Here is a 12,268-nt window from a genome sequence, read left to right as displayed (position 1 = left end):
TTACTTCTAATATTATTAGAAAGGATTTTTGAATACCCAGAAAAACATTTCGTATAGCCAATACTGATAATTCGATAAATTAATGGCAGTTCAAACATAATGATGCTAGTAACCCCGGAAGACATCGGTGGTGAAACTGCATATTATGCTTGAAATTTTCAGTGAATCATCTTGACTTTCTGAAACTGGTATAAAGAATTCGAGATCATAGACAATGCCATGGCTCTCACCATAATCGTGAAGAATTCAAAACATTTCACAGTGACAAAGAACGATGAATTTATTATCGACAGTTTTTGAATTTTGCACGACGATAAAGTTTTAGTGCTTCATAACATTGCACAGATCCACGTAGGTCACAATGTAGTGAATTTATTCATGAAAACTATTATACTCCATCTACTCTACAGTCCAGATTTGATCGGCGAAGGATCACCGTTGAATTGCTTCAAGGCGTTTCATGGGGTTAGCTTAGATTTTCTATTTCTATTTCTCAGCCCTTCAGATGGCAAGCATCATTCAATGAGTGTAAAAGTTTTCGTTATTTCAGCCTATTTGAAAATTACCACCTTAGCTATGCATTATACAATTGATAAACGTATCTTTGAGAGCTAGACCAATATTAAATGAACAATTTCTTCAAATACGACAATATTCTCATTCGAAATACTTGATAATATACATGGTGGGCCGCGGAAGCAATATTTTTCAAGCCGATTGATTTTTGAAGGACCGAAATTTATTCTGATATATCTCAAAGATAATAATGTTTCAAAATTGGTAAAACTAATGAAAAAGATGTATGGATGAGAGTACCTATTTCGAAAAAGAATTAGATTCGAGAGAACGATGCATTTTTTCATTACTTTTTCGAAAGCCCCCGTATTTTTTCCGTACCATTTTATATTAGTAGTTATTTCTGCGACTGAAAACAAATTGTCAAAAAATATGAACTTCCTTAAATCAGGGTCAAACTGTTCATAACCTGATCAAAATAATTATATTGATTGAAAATGTGATCTGAACGAAATTTGAAATTATAAATTTTCGAGGCGAAAAGAAAATGAATATTTCCAATGGATATTCGAAAAAAACTAGGCCAAATCCGAATTTATATAGTTAGATGTTCGAACGAAGAGGGCTTGTTTCATTATGATTACTATATTATCGTAAGCTACGAAGGTAATCACAGAAGTACCCGACATAACATATAGATGACGGTAGTTGTTTATGAAATATCACTGTATTAGATAAAACACAATCCGTAGAGCGTAAGTTTCAAGTTTCAAGACGCTGCGTTGTTTAGTGTTTGTTTGGCAGCTATCAGTAGCGAACGTTTTCGGTGAATTTGTGAAAATGGGGAAAATCGGCCATCGTTATGTGGTACAATACTTTTATTTAAAAGGCCTCAGCCCAACCAATATGAAAGCTGATCCAGGTTCTACTCTGGGTGAGTCTGCTCCTTCGTTTACAACAGTGAAATATTGGGTAACAGAGTTTAAACGAGGCCGTACGAGCTGCCAAGACGAGCATTGCAGTAGTCGACCAAATGAGATGACGACTCCAGAAACTGTGAAAAAATTCACGAAACGGTACTGATTGATCATTGACTGAACGTGCGCGATTTAGCAGACCCGGTAGACATATCAAAAAGTGTGATATATCAAATATTATCTGAAAATTTGTACATAAGAAAGCTGTATTCAAGATTGGTGTCACGTTTGCTCACACTCGAGCAAAAACAGTATCGGGAAGATATTTCAGTTGAGTGTTTAGAGAATTTTCACAGCAACAAAGCAGAATCCTAGCGACCAAAGATAAAACATAGGTCTAACACTTTACACCCGTGACAAAACAATCAAAATAGTGGACTCAAAGAAGGCAAAGACCGGTTTTTTGGAATGCCCGTGAAATAATCTACATTGACTATCTTGAGTAGTATCTTAAGAATATTATGCGAACTTATTGCAACGTTTGAGTGAAGAAATCAATCAAAAACGGCCGCAGTTGGCTGAGAAAAAAGTGTTGTTTCATCAAGGCAATGCACCAGCTCACAAATCCATTATCGCAATCACCAAATTAACGAATTAAAATTTAAATTGCTACCTCATGCACCTTATTCACCAGATGTAGCTCTCTCGGATTATTTAATGTTCCCAAATTTGAAAAAATGTCTTGGTGGTCAAAGATTCTCCAACGATTTTTCAACGTCGCTGGGAAAAGTGTCCAGAGAAAACACAAAATTTTCTCTGTTGGGCCGAGTACTTTTGGGACCACCTCGTATGTATAGATGCCATTCCGAAGCAGCAACAGAAAATAATTTCTAATTTCAGAGAAAAATTGCAGTTCAAGGTTCGAATATCTTATAGAACAATTACACTCGCAGAAAGTCTATACCAAAATTGTAAGAGCTTGTAAATTCAGATATGGTCAGAAATATCCGGAACATATCTGCCAAACTCAATTCAAAATCGAATCCAAATACCAAAATTATATTGAAAATGCTTGCCTAACTTCAAGCACTCAAAGAGTTGATCGAATAGATTAGAGGTATCCATCAATTTCAAGAAATTATCGAACTAACAATCAGACCATCATTTGTATTATACTGAAGATTAATAAAGATAATTGCTCTTCAGAATGAGCATTCCAAGCCGGAAGAATTGATTCACACGCTCAGAAAATGCACATACACACTGAACCTGCAGGAATAAATTGAAGATCAGGCAACTAGGTAACTTCCAACAGGAATCCTAAATGGAACTGTGATAGCATTACTTTCGATAGAAAATAGTAAGTCTTCCGCATTGTCTACACCAATGATGTTGAAATTAGAAGTGTACGAGACGGGCAGAAGTAGTACTGATTCGTTGAGTACCTGATTTCGTAAATAATAGAAAGTAACGAGGGAAATTGAATTTACGGGAAGACTAAGATGATTAAGAAATGTTATGGTAGTCCTTATATGACACGAACCATCCAAATATGATGAAGTTGTTAGAGGATACTAGAATTTTCTAATCCTTCGCCTCATGTATTGAAAATGAGAGACTATGAAAAGGTTCCCACGACGTATTTGTTGATTCTTTCAGAAAAAAATAAGTAAACTTCCAACATTAGTATAAATAATGAAGAGAAAAATATTGGCAGAGATCTTTAAGAAACAATTTACAAATCAGGTCATAGTTCTCTATGTCAAGAACGAGGTCAATGACTAATCATACCAATTTTTACTGGATCCAAGAAGTGATTCATGTATATAGAGTTTAGCTCAGTATGGTATCAGTAATGCCAAGGCTGGTTTGGATGAACTGGTTTGCAACAGCCTGAGGATTATTGAAATAACAAAGAGGAGGAGGAACTGTTATAAACTTGAATTCAACATAACATCAGAATGATTCAGAAACTCGAATATAATTCGATTGTGAATATGAATAGTTCCAATAATTTCATTCATATTAAGAAACTCAGAAAAATGCCTTTGGGCCAAAGGAAAGTCCAAGAAATTCAGAAAGTTTGTGACATTTTCATTTTTTCAATAGGGACAAGAAGCGTACTGCTGCCCTGACTCATTGAGTAGAAATAAGAAGAAGATATGTGAGATTGGTAGGTCCAGTGGAATGAACTGTAATTGTAGTATCGCTGAAATTTCCAACTGAAGAAATTTCAGTTGGAGGAAAAGTAAAATACTAAGGAGTCATAATAGACAACAAGCTATGTTTTAAAATTCAGGGCAACTATATAATCAAAACTATTGCATTCAAATTGAACTATTTTTACCTAGTATCACAACATTTAAACAGATGGGCATTGAGAACGCTATTTATTGTTTTAATACTTCCCCATATACATATATAAACTACAAAATCTACAAAATAGAGGGAAGCAAATACCAGTATCTTGTCATCCAACTGGATGAACTGGATGTCTGTTTCCAAATACTCTCTATTTTTGGCATAAGTGTTTATTTATGAAATTAAGATGGTTTCAGCACCTCCATATCTTCTTAATAGAATAATCTATAACTACCAGATTCACTCACATCAAACGAAAAACAGAAAAGCTCTTCATGAAATTCCATATTTTTCAATGGTCTAAATGTTTCTATTCAAGAGGCAACCTCTCTCAATACCTTCAAAACAAGTTTAAAACGTCATATGTTGAAGTAACCTGTATCTATTTTAGTACTGACTGAACAACAGGAAGGAAAGACCATGGGAAACCCCTTGTCCCCCTACCTGGCAGACCTGTTCATGAGCAGATTCGAAATGGAAACCGAAGAAAAGTATTTTCCTAGGATTTGGCTAAGGTATGTGGATGATATTTTCGCGATATTCGATTCCAAAAAATCCAATTTGAGGACTTTGTTTCTTTTTTCAATAACAGATTTCATCAACAAAATTGACGTCTGAGTTAGAAAATAAGGGACAACTACCATTTCTTGACGTTTTGGTAATGAGGAGCCAATATGGACGGTTAGAATACGATATATTTAGAAAAGAAACAAGCACGTACAGGTATATTCCTGACAGTTCACATCACTGTGGACAGCACAAACGTGCTGGGTTGAATTTTTTAGTGCATCGTCTTTTGACTTTCCCTCTAACACATGATAGGTTCACAAAAGAAGGATGTACAATACAGGAAATAGCAGCCACTAACGGTTTCTCGAGGGGTATTGTAGATGACATAATTAGGAAAAAGAAGTTTAGGTTAAGAATGAACGAAATCTCGACTTTCAGAAAGGACAAAAACCAAGATAAATATATCTCAGTTCCATACCACCAATATACGAAGAACTTTGGAAAGATTTTCAAGGTACTAGGTATGAAGGTGGTTTTTAAAATAAGTCATACACTACAGAGCCTTTTGGGAAGTCCAAAAGGCAAAGTCGAGAATTCGGAAAAGTCTGGAATTTACAAAATTGAATGTAAGGACTGCGATGCAAAATATTATGGACAGACAAAAAGACCTATTGAAGTAAGATATAAGGAGCACATAGCACACATAAAATATGGAAGACCTGAAAAATCAGCAGCCGCCCATCATATTTTGCAACAAAACCATTCCATAGACTTCAGTTCATTAAGATTAGTTAGACAAGTTAACAACAACAGGCAACTAGATGCCTATGAGAGTGTGGAAATAAGTAAACACAATAATATTATGAATAACGATGACAGACCTATACCAAATAGCATACTATATAGCTTGTTGAAATAATATGGTTGTGTTTACTGATTACTACATAAGGACAAATTGCAAAAATAAATTTAGATAGGCAATATTGTGAAATTAATTTTTATATAGCTGAAAATTGTTTTATATACCTACAGCTTTAACATTTAAACATATATTGTGAAATTATAGATGAGGCAAAATTGTAAAATTAATTTAGGATGGTATACCTGTATGGGTGGTACACCTGTATGGTATATCTAGATGGCATAAATAGCGTTAGCTTCGCGTTAGTTTTTAGTTTAATAGTCCTCTTGAAGATGATCACTTGGTGATCGAAACACATGTCGAGGTGTTAAAAATAACGATTTGGTGTTGGGAAAGAAACTCCAGTAATATTCAGTGATTTTATGTTATTACTTATTTTTTTTTCAAGTTTTAGCTGGTATTAACCCAAGTTGAATATGTTTTAATTTTTTATGTGTTATATATTATAATTACATTCTGACGAACTGTATGGGACTGTATGTAATTAGCGTTTTTTGTGCTGAATGAAGAATCAATATAATATGGTTTGTGATATACAAGGGATATTCTAATATGCTTTCTGGACTGTGTTGTAATAATTTTCTTGAAAAAGAGATATTTCAGGAGAAATGTATTTTCCTGAAGAAACTTTGACTATCTATCTCTCCAATGGAATGAGAGAATGAGAAACATTCGAAGGAACAGAAAAAAATTAAAAATTGAATTTGAACTTTATAGAGAAATGTGTATGACTTATCAAAAAGTTTCTTTATGATACACATTTCCATTCGCAGAGTGGGCTATTTTCTCTATATCTATTCGCATAGACTCGCGTTTCAGTAGTTGTAAGATACATGATGAACTCGAGTGAATTACATGAATATTAATATTTCATGCGGGTCAGATTAATCATCATGACAATGAATCAATTTTCAAAACTTTTCGAACGAAATATCACCTTCGTCACGAAGAAAGATTGAGTTGGTCATGTTTGAATAGGTGGGAGCCACAATAAACCCTCACGGATTATAGTGGAGTGTCGAATAGACCACCTCACTTCAGACCTACCTACCTTCCCAGTCACACTCCGATAATCCGGAGAGAAAATTTAAATCACATCTTGATTAGGAAAAAAGTTTATTCTAGTCCATAAGAAAGGAGAAAATCACTATTCACACTACAAATTTGAGATTTACAATGAAACAAACACATTTACGACGAGTTTCAGACTTTCATAACATAGAGCGTTCTGCTTGGGGATAGGATTACAAGATGAAACTTTTACGGAACAAAAACTTTGATAAGTCAACTGAAATGCCATTTTGAAATTAAAGAAGATAAAAGTATTAGAAAGCCTAGGCTTCTGGAGATTCGGATGAAATATTTCTTCTCAACTCAGTACTTTCGTTAGCTTTTGCTTTCGACAAAAAAATCGGAGAATTCACACTGGACAAAGTGAAAGTTGATTGAAACGAACAATACTCTGACATTTCGACAGTTGCGAAGTTGCATAGAAAAGGATTTTCCAAATCGAACCAATTCATATAATGAAAGTATAACTGAGTGACCATGACTGAATTATTGATTAATCATTAACAACATATCAGTAGATGATCAATATTTTGATCCGGTCATCTGCACTTCATTACATCAACGAACTGTTTGACTGGATGCCTGTGATGTCTCATGAATAAAATATTCCACTGATCGCATCCGGAATCGAAAATCCCTAAGCCAAAGTCCATCAATAGATTTGGCGTAGACAGATCTTGAAATCAATTATTCACTATCCCGAGAGATATTTCCTTCTGAATTGGGAATAAAAATCGGTATGTATGTTTTGAATCGGAGATGAAAGATAATTCACTCAAATGAGTATTATGAAAACAAAATCAATAAAAACAAAAACAACCTTGATAATATGTGAGAGAATAAAATGATATAATAAATAAGAATGAAAATGAAAGAGATGATATTAAGTTCATAAAAACTGAATACGAAAGTGTAACTAATGACATAGAGGCATCTTCAACAATATGTATATCAACACGGGAAAAAATCTATGATTCTGTGGAAAATATGAATCCGAAGTATATATTCCTGACACTCACCACCAATCGAAGTTTCAAATATAATTAGGGAACTCAAAAATAACAAATTACCCGAGATTTTTAACATCAAAAGTGGGGTGAGGGAATCTTCCAAAGAAAGGAAGGATATAATCAATTTGAAAATAAGTAACTCTTTACATGGATGTGTAGATCATGCAAGTAGCTGTTTCAGGAGGACTTTCTTTCAGTTTGTGTCTGAGAGTTACTTCTTTGCATAATCTACACATCCATGTGAAGAGTTACTTATTTTCAAATTGATTATATCCTTCCTTTCTTTGGAAGATTCCCTCACCCCTTTTTTTGTATCAAGATGGAGTAGTAGAAAGCCAAAAACTTTTTTTATCAAAAATTAATCACTCCTAAAAATATAACCCCTTCAATTCAGCTAATGTTTATATTTATATTTAGGGAATTTATCTATCTAATATTACAAAACGTTTATGAAAATTGAATTATAAAACTAGTATTTCACTATGTAAGAAATTAACAAAAAATAAATAATAATTGCACAAAGAAACTTTCCCTCGGTTATCTTAAAGGTGCGATTTTGTTCAATCCTTTACGTATGCATACGAGGACGTATGCTTCTCCACTCACAAGCGACTTTGGTGAAATTGGTGACAAGTGTGAATCGTTGTATTTGTGCCACGCGCCAGTATACGGGTGTCTGCAGTATGCTGTATAATGTCCTCTGTTAGTAGTCCCACTGTGATTTAAAAGTGCATATAGGTTATAACAAGTAGCCACATTTTCTGCTGCAAAATTGTCCATATCCAATCCTTCTAGAGGAAATTCGATGACATCATTCAATTTGCCTCTACTTTCCGTTGGAGAGAATCTTTTTAAATGTATTACTAAAATATAGGGAAACTTGTGGATTTTCTCAGTTCCTTGCATTTTGAACACGTCGGTTTTTCAATTCCATCCAAAGTTTCTTCTCTTGTAAAAGAATCTAAGCATTGCCACAAACTCAATTGGTCGGTTCTTTGTGGTATGGAGAGAGACAAATCTCAGAAAGGATCAAATGTTACTGAAGAGTATCCACAGTGTGTGCATTTCATCGTGGATTTCAATTGGCCAACGAAATTATCTACAATTTTAGAGTTATGCATCCTTAAATATGTAAGCCATGACTCTTGTGCATTTCCGCTGTCGCTCAATTTTTCGTCAATTTCCGCTAATGTTGATGTCATGGTTGGCCTTTTTCATTAAGAAATTAATGAAATTATTACGAGACACGTACAATCTATAATGATAAACAAGAACTATTCAATCTGGATTTCGTATAATACAAAGAAACTGATAAAAAATAAATCTAAACTACACAAAAAACGGAAAACATACAAAAACGAAGAAGATTACTTGAACTTTTCAATCTTGCGTAAATAGATTGAAAAACAAATCAATTCAGATTACTCCGAATACATTAATAATCTAGAAAATGATATCTCGACGAATGTGAAAAAATTCTGGTCATATATTTCCAACAGAAAAAATAAACAAAGAATACCATTGAGTATGTCACTGAATGGACAAAAACTCGAAAATTCGCAGGATATCTGCAACGACTTCTCTGAATGTTTCTCCTCAGTTTACGAAAGTGATAATACTCCATCAAATGTTGCCCTAGATTTAAATTCGGCATATAGTACAATCTGCATTGACTCAATAAGTAAAGAGAAAATACGGCAACAAATTCAAAAGCTTGACATATCAAAAAGCTGTGGCCCCGACAATATCCCTCCTATTTTCATAAAGTCTTGTGTGGAGTCACTAATCGAGCCATTGTACATAATCTTCAATCACTCACTGAAAACGGGAATATTTCCTAAAAATTGGAAATTAACCAATATGGTTCCAGTATATAAAAGTGGAAACCAGAGTGTGATTGAAAATTATAGAGGGATATCGCTTCTATGTATATATGGAAGACTATTCGAGGGAATAATAACAGACGAACTTTTTTTATGGCTTTTATCGTTTTATCGTCAGCGCTCATGTGTGACTGGGCTTCTGCCGTTAGTACAAGGAACGTTGGATTATATGGAGGACAATATTCAGGTGGATGCCTTGTACACAGATTTTTCTAAAACTTTCGACAAGGTTCACCACATTACCTTGCTTATCAAGTTGGAGAATTTGGGTGTGCACGGCAGTCTGCTGAGGTGGATTTCATCCTACTTACGTAATAGATGTCAGATTGTGGAACTTTATGATAATATATCTGAAATTTCTCGAGTAACCTTCGGTGTCTCATAGGGATCACATCTGGGACCGCAGATGTTCTCAATTTTCATTAATGACATTGGCTCGTGCTTTTATCATAGTCATTACCTATTATAATCTGATGACTTGAAAATGTATTCCCCGGTAGAGCGAAAATTACAACAAGTCCTTTTCCAACAACACATCAATCGTTTATCTGATTATTGTAATTTACATCTCATTTCTAATAAATGCTCTTCTATAACAGTTTCGCAAAAAAACAGAATCTTGATTACACCTCTGGAAAAAGTTCAACAAATGAGGGATATCGGCATTATTCTTGATCCAAAATTGTCTTTTGAACTATGTAGTTAAAAAAGCTTTGAGAAATCTTGGCTTCTTAGTCAGAAACTGTAAAAATTTCAAAAAACCCGAAACCTTGAGTATACAACAATAGTGTTGAATCCTTTTTATCAAAAATATATAAATAGAATAGAACAGGTTCGAAAGAGGTTCATACGCTACCTAAACTTCAAATTCAGAATAAATCAAAGTTCTCCTCCATATACTTCTAGCCTAAAAATATATAAAATTGACGAACTAGAAACCAGACGGAAAATTGCTCACGTCATTTTACTAAGTAGATCGTTGAACAATAAAATCGATTCAGAATATTGTTTGGCAAAGATATCGTTCAAGGCAAATGTTTATTGAATGCCCAATGGTGATTTATTCAAGTTGTCTCCATCAAGTAATAATTATTTCATAAACGCTCCAATATCAGGTATGCAACAAATATATAATTCCACTTTTTCCTCTGTTGACCTATTTCACTTACCCCTTTCAAAAGTAAGATTTTCTTGTAGAAGCATACGAGAACTATGCACTAGGTAGGGTAACTGTATTTTTATTTCTATTTGTAAATAATTATCTTCAGTTTGATCTAGCTCAACTCTTTCAATGTAATGATGAATTTTGTAATTTCTGTGCTACTCAATAATTGGAACTTTTGTTCTTTTGAGTTACCAAAGCTGTAAATGAATAAATAAATAGAATGAGCCTTTTTCCTGAGAATAGTACAGCGAACGTGTCACGAGAGGGAGCCCTAGTAGTAGGGACAAACATAAACTATTCACATGTAAAACAGTGTTATTTACGTAATAAAAATGTATTATTTAAAAATATAAGTCTGATATAAAAAATTATTTGGTGCTAGTTTAATGTCAACAAGGCATTGCTGTTTTGCGAATTGTACGTAAAAACGTATTTTTTATACCATGTAATAAATGGATACATGCTTCGAGAAGAGTGGATTTAACAGTGCAAAAAATAAATAAATATTCATATGAATGCTCTAAACATGAAATGAATATTAAATTTCTCATAGGTAATTACCATTGATTAGAATAAGATATAACTCCAATCATATTCATTTATTAAATTCAATTGAATTTATCTATATCTGATTCATATTTCACTTGGAAATAAATCTGAAATTCATAATTATTTTAAATTTCTTTTATTACAGTTTGAATCTACCGCTACTAGAAGGAAATCTAGAAGTTTCCAAAAATTCTTTACAAAAATGTCCTCTCTGCTCTCTGTTCTCATGAGTAATAAGTTATTGTTTATTATTGCAGGAGATTTTAATTCGAATTTCGAAGTGGACTCTAAAGAAAAATCTGAGTTTTTAGATTTGCTAAACTTTTTTGATGCCATCTTGACAATCGATGAATATACCCGCGTAACCAACAGATCGAAAACTTGTATTGATAATATCATTATCAAATCCGAAGTACAGTATACTTCGACTGTTATCGACTCCTGTCTTTCTGATCGTGCACAATTAATCAACCTCCACAATCCAATGTTGAATAATATAAATAATTTCATATACAAAAGGTTATTTTCGGAAAAAATATTGACAATTTCATTTTACAATTAGAGCAACATAGTTGGAATGAAATATTTCTAGAGTCTAATGTGAATGAGAAATGGAATACGTTCATAAAGGAAATACAAGAACTTTTCAATCCAATTTCCCTTACTAGAGTCTGTATAGGTACTAACCTGTCTATTAATTCACTTTCTATCCAGTTAATTTTAAATTACGGCATGCAAGCCAACGTTTTGATGTTACAATATTGTTAATGTTACTAGCGCTGCTAATGAGTGATTTTTCATACTTCAGAAAAAAGAGCCATTGAATCAAATATCATTCACAGGATTGCTACACAATAAAGTATATGAAAGTGAAAAAAATTCACAGGCACTCACCTTATTGCATCTTCAGCACCAATCTGGATAACATTAGAAGATAAAATACTCAATTCTTTCAAAAAATTACGATCTCATGTCGTGGCATGAGGTAAATCCACTCATGTCATCGATAACAGTTCGTAATGACATTCACTCGTTCATTTATTCAAACCCCTGCCATAGATTTCTTGTTTGAATTGAAAAATGTACATTTTTAGAAGAGATTGATTATGTGTCTTATATGTCTTCTCAAAATGGCAGCAGAAGGTGAAACCTTTCGACAATATACATTTTTCCATTCCCGGTACCACACTAATGTGTTCCAGCACAATATTAAATTCTTTTACTCTTATATCTTTGTCGGATATTACGTATATCTCCACTGCACTCCAGTTTTATTAAATTTCCCCAAGGAACTCAGTTGTTTCATTTTCGTTCTTTTCCTATGAATGAATTCTTTTCATGTGTCTCTTCGTATTCAATGAAAG

The 12,268-nt window shown here is 33.4% G+C and overlaps 1 protein-coding gene across 1 annotated transcript in view; it reads right to left on the bottom strand.

Moving 5' to 3' along the window:
- LOC111513363 (uncharacterized) overlaps positions 1-11,923 on the bottom strand; it is a 203,706-nt gene extending 191,783 nt beyond the window's left edge. The window contains exon 1 of the mRNA XM_074175350.1: positions 11,799-11,923. The gene's annotated coding sequence lies outside the window, so the exon portion shown is untranslated. The remainder of the gene's footprint in view (positions 1-11,798) is intronic.
- Between the last annotated feature and the right edge of the window lie 345 nt (positions 11,924-12,268).

This window comes from Leptinotarsa decemlineata, unplaced genomic scaffold, assembly GCF_025532065.1.
Source record: "Leptinotarsa decemlineata unplaced genomic scaffold, Ldec_3_MD MMD2_tig00001019_RagTag_RagTag, whole genome shotgun sequence".
NCBI classification, from domain to species: domain Eukaryota; kingdom Metazoa; phylum Arthropoda; class Insecta; order Coleoptera; family Chrysomelidae; genus Leptinotarsa; species Leptinotarsa decemlineata.
The sequence above is the reverse complement of the archived record's forward strand: the minus strand, read 5'-3'. Positions and strand labels throughout refer to the sequence as shown.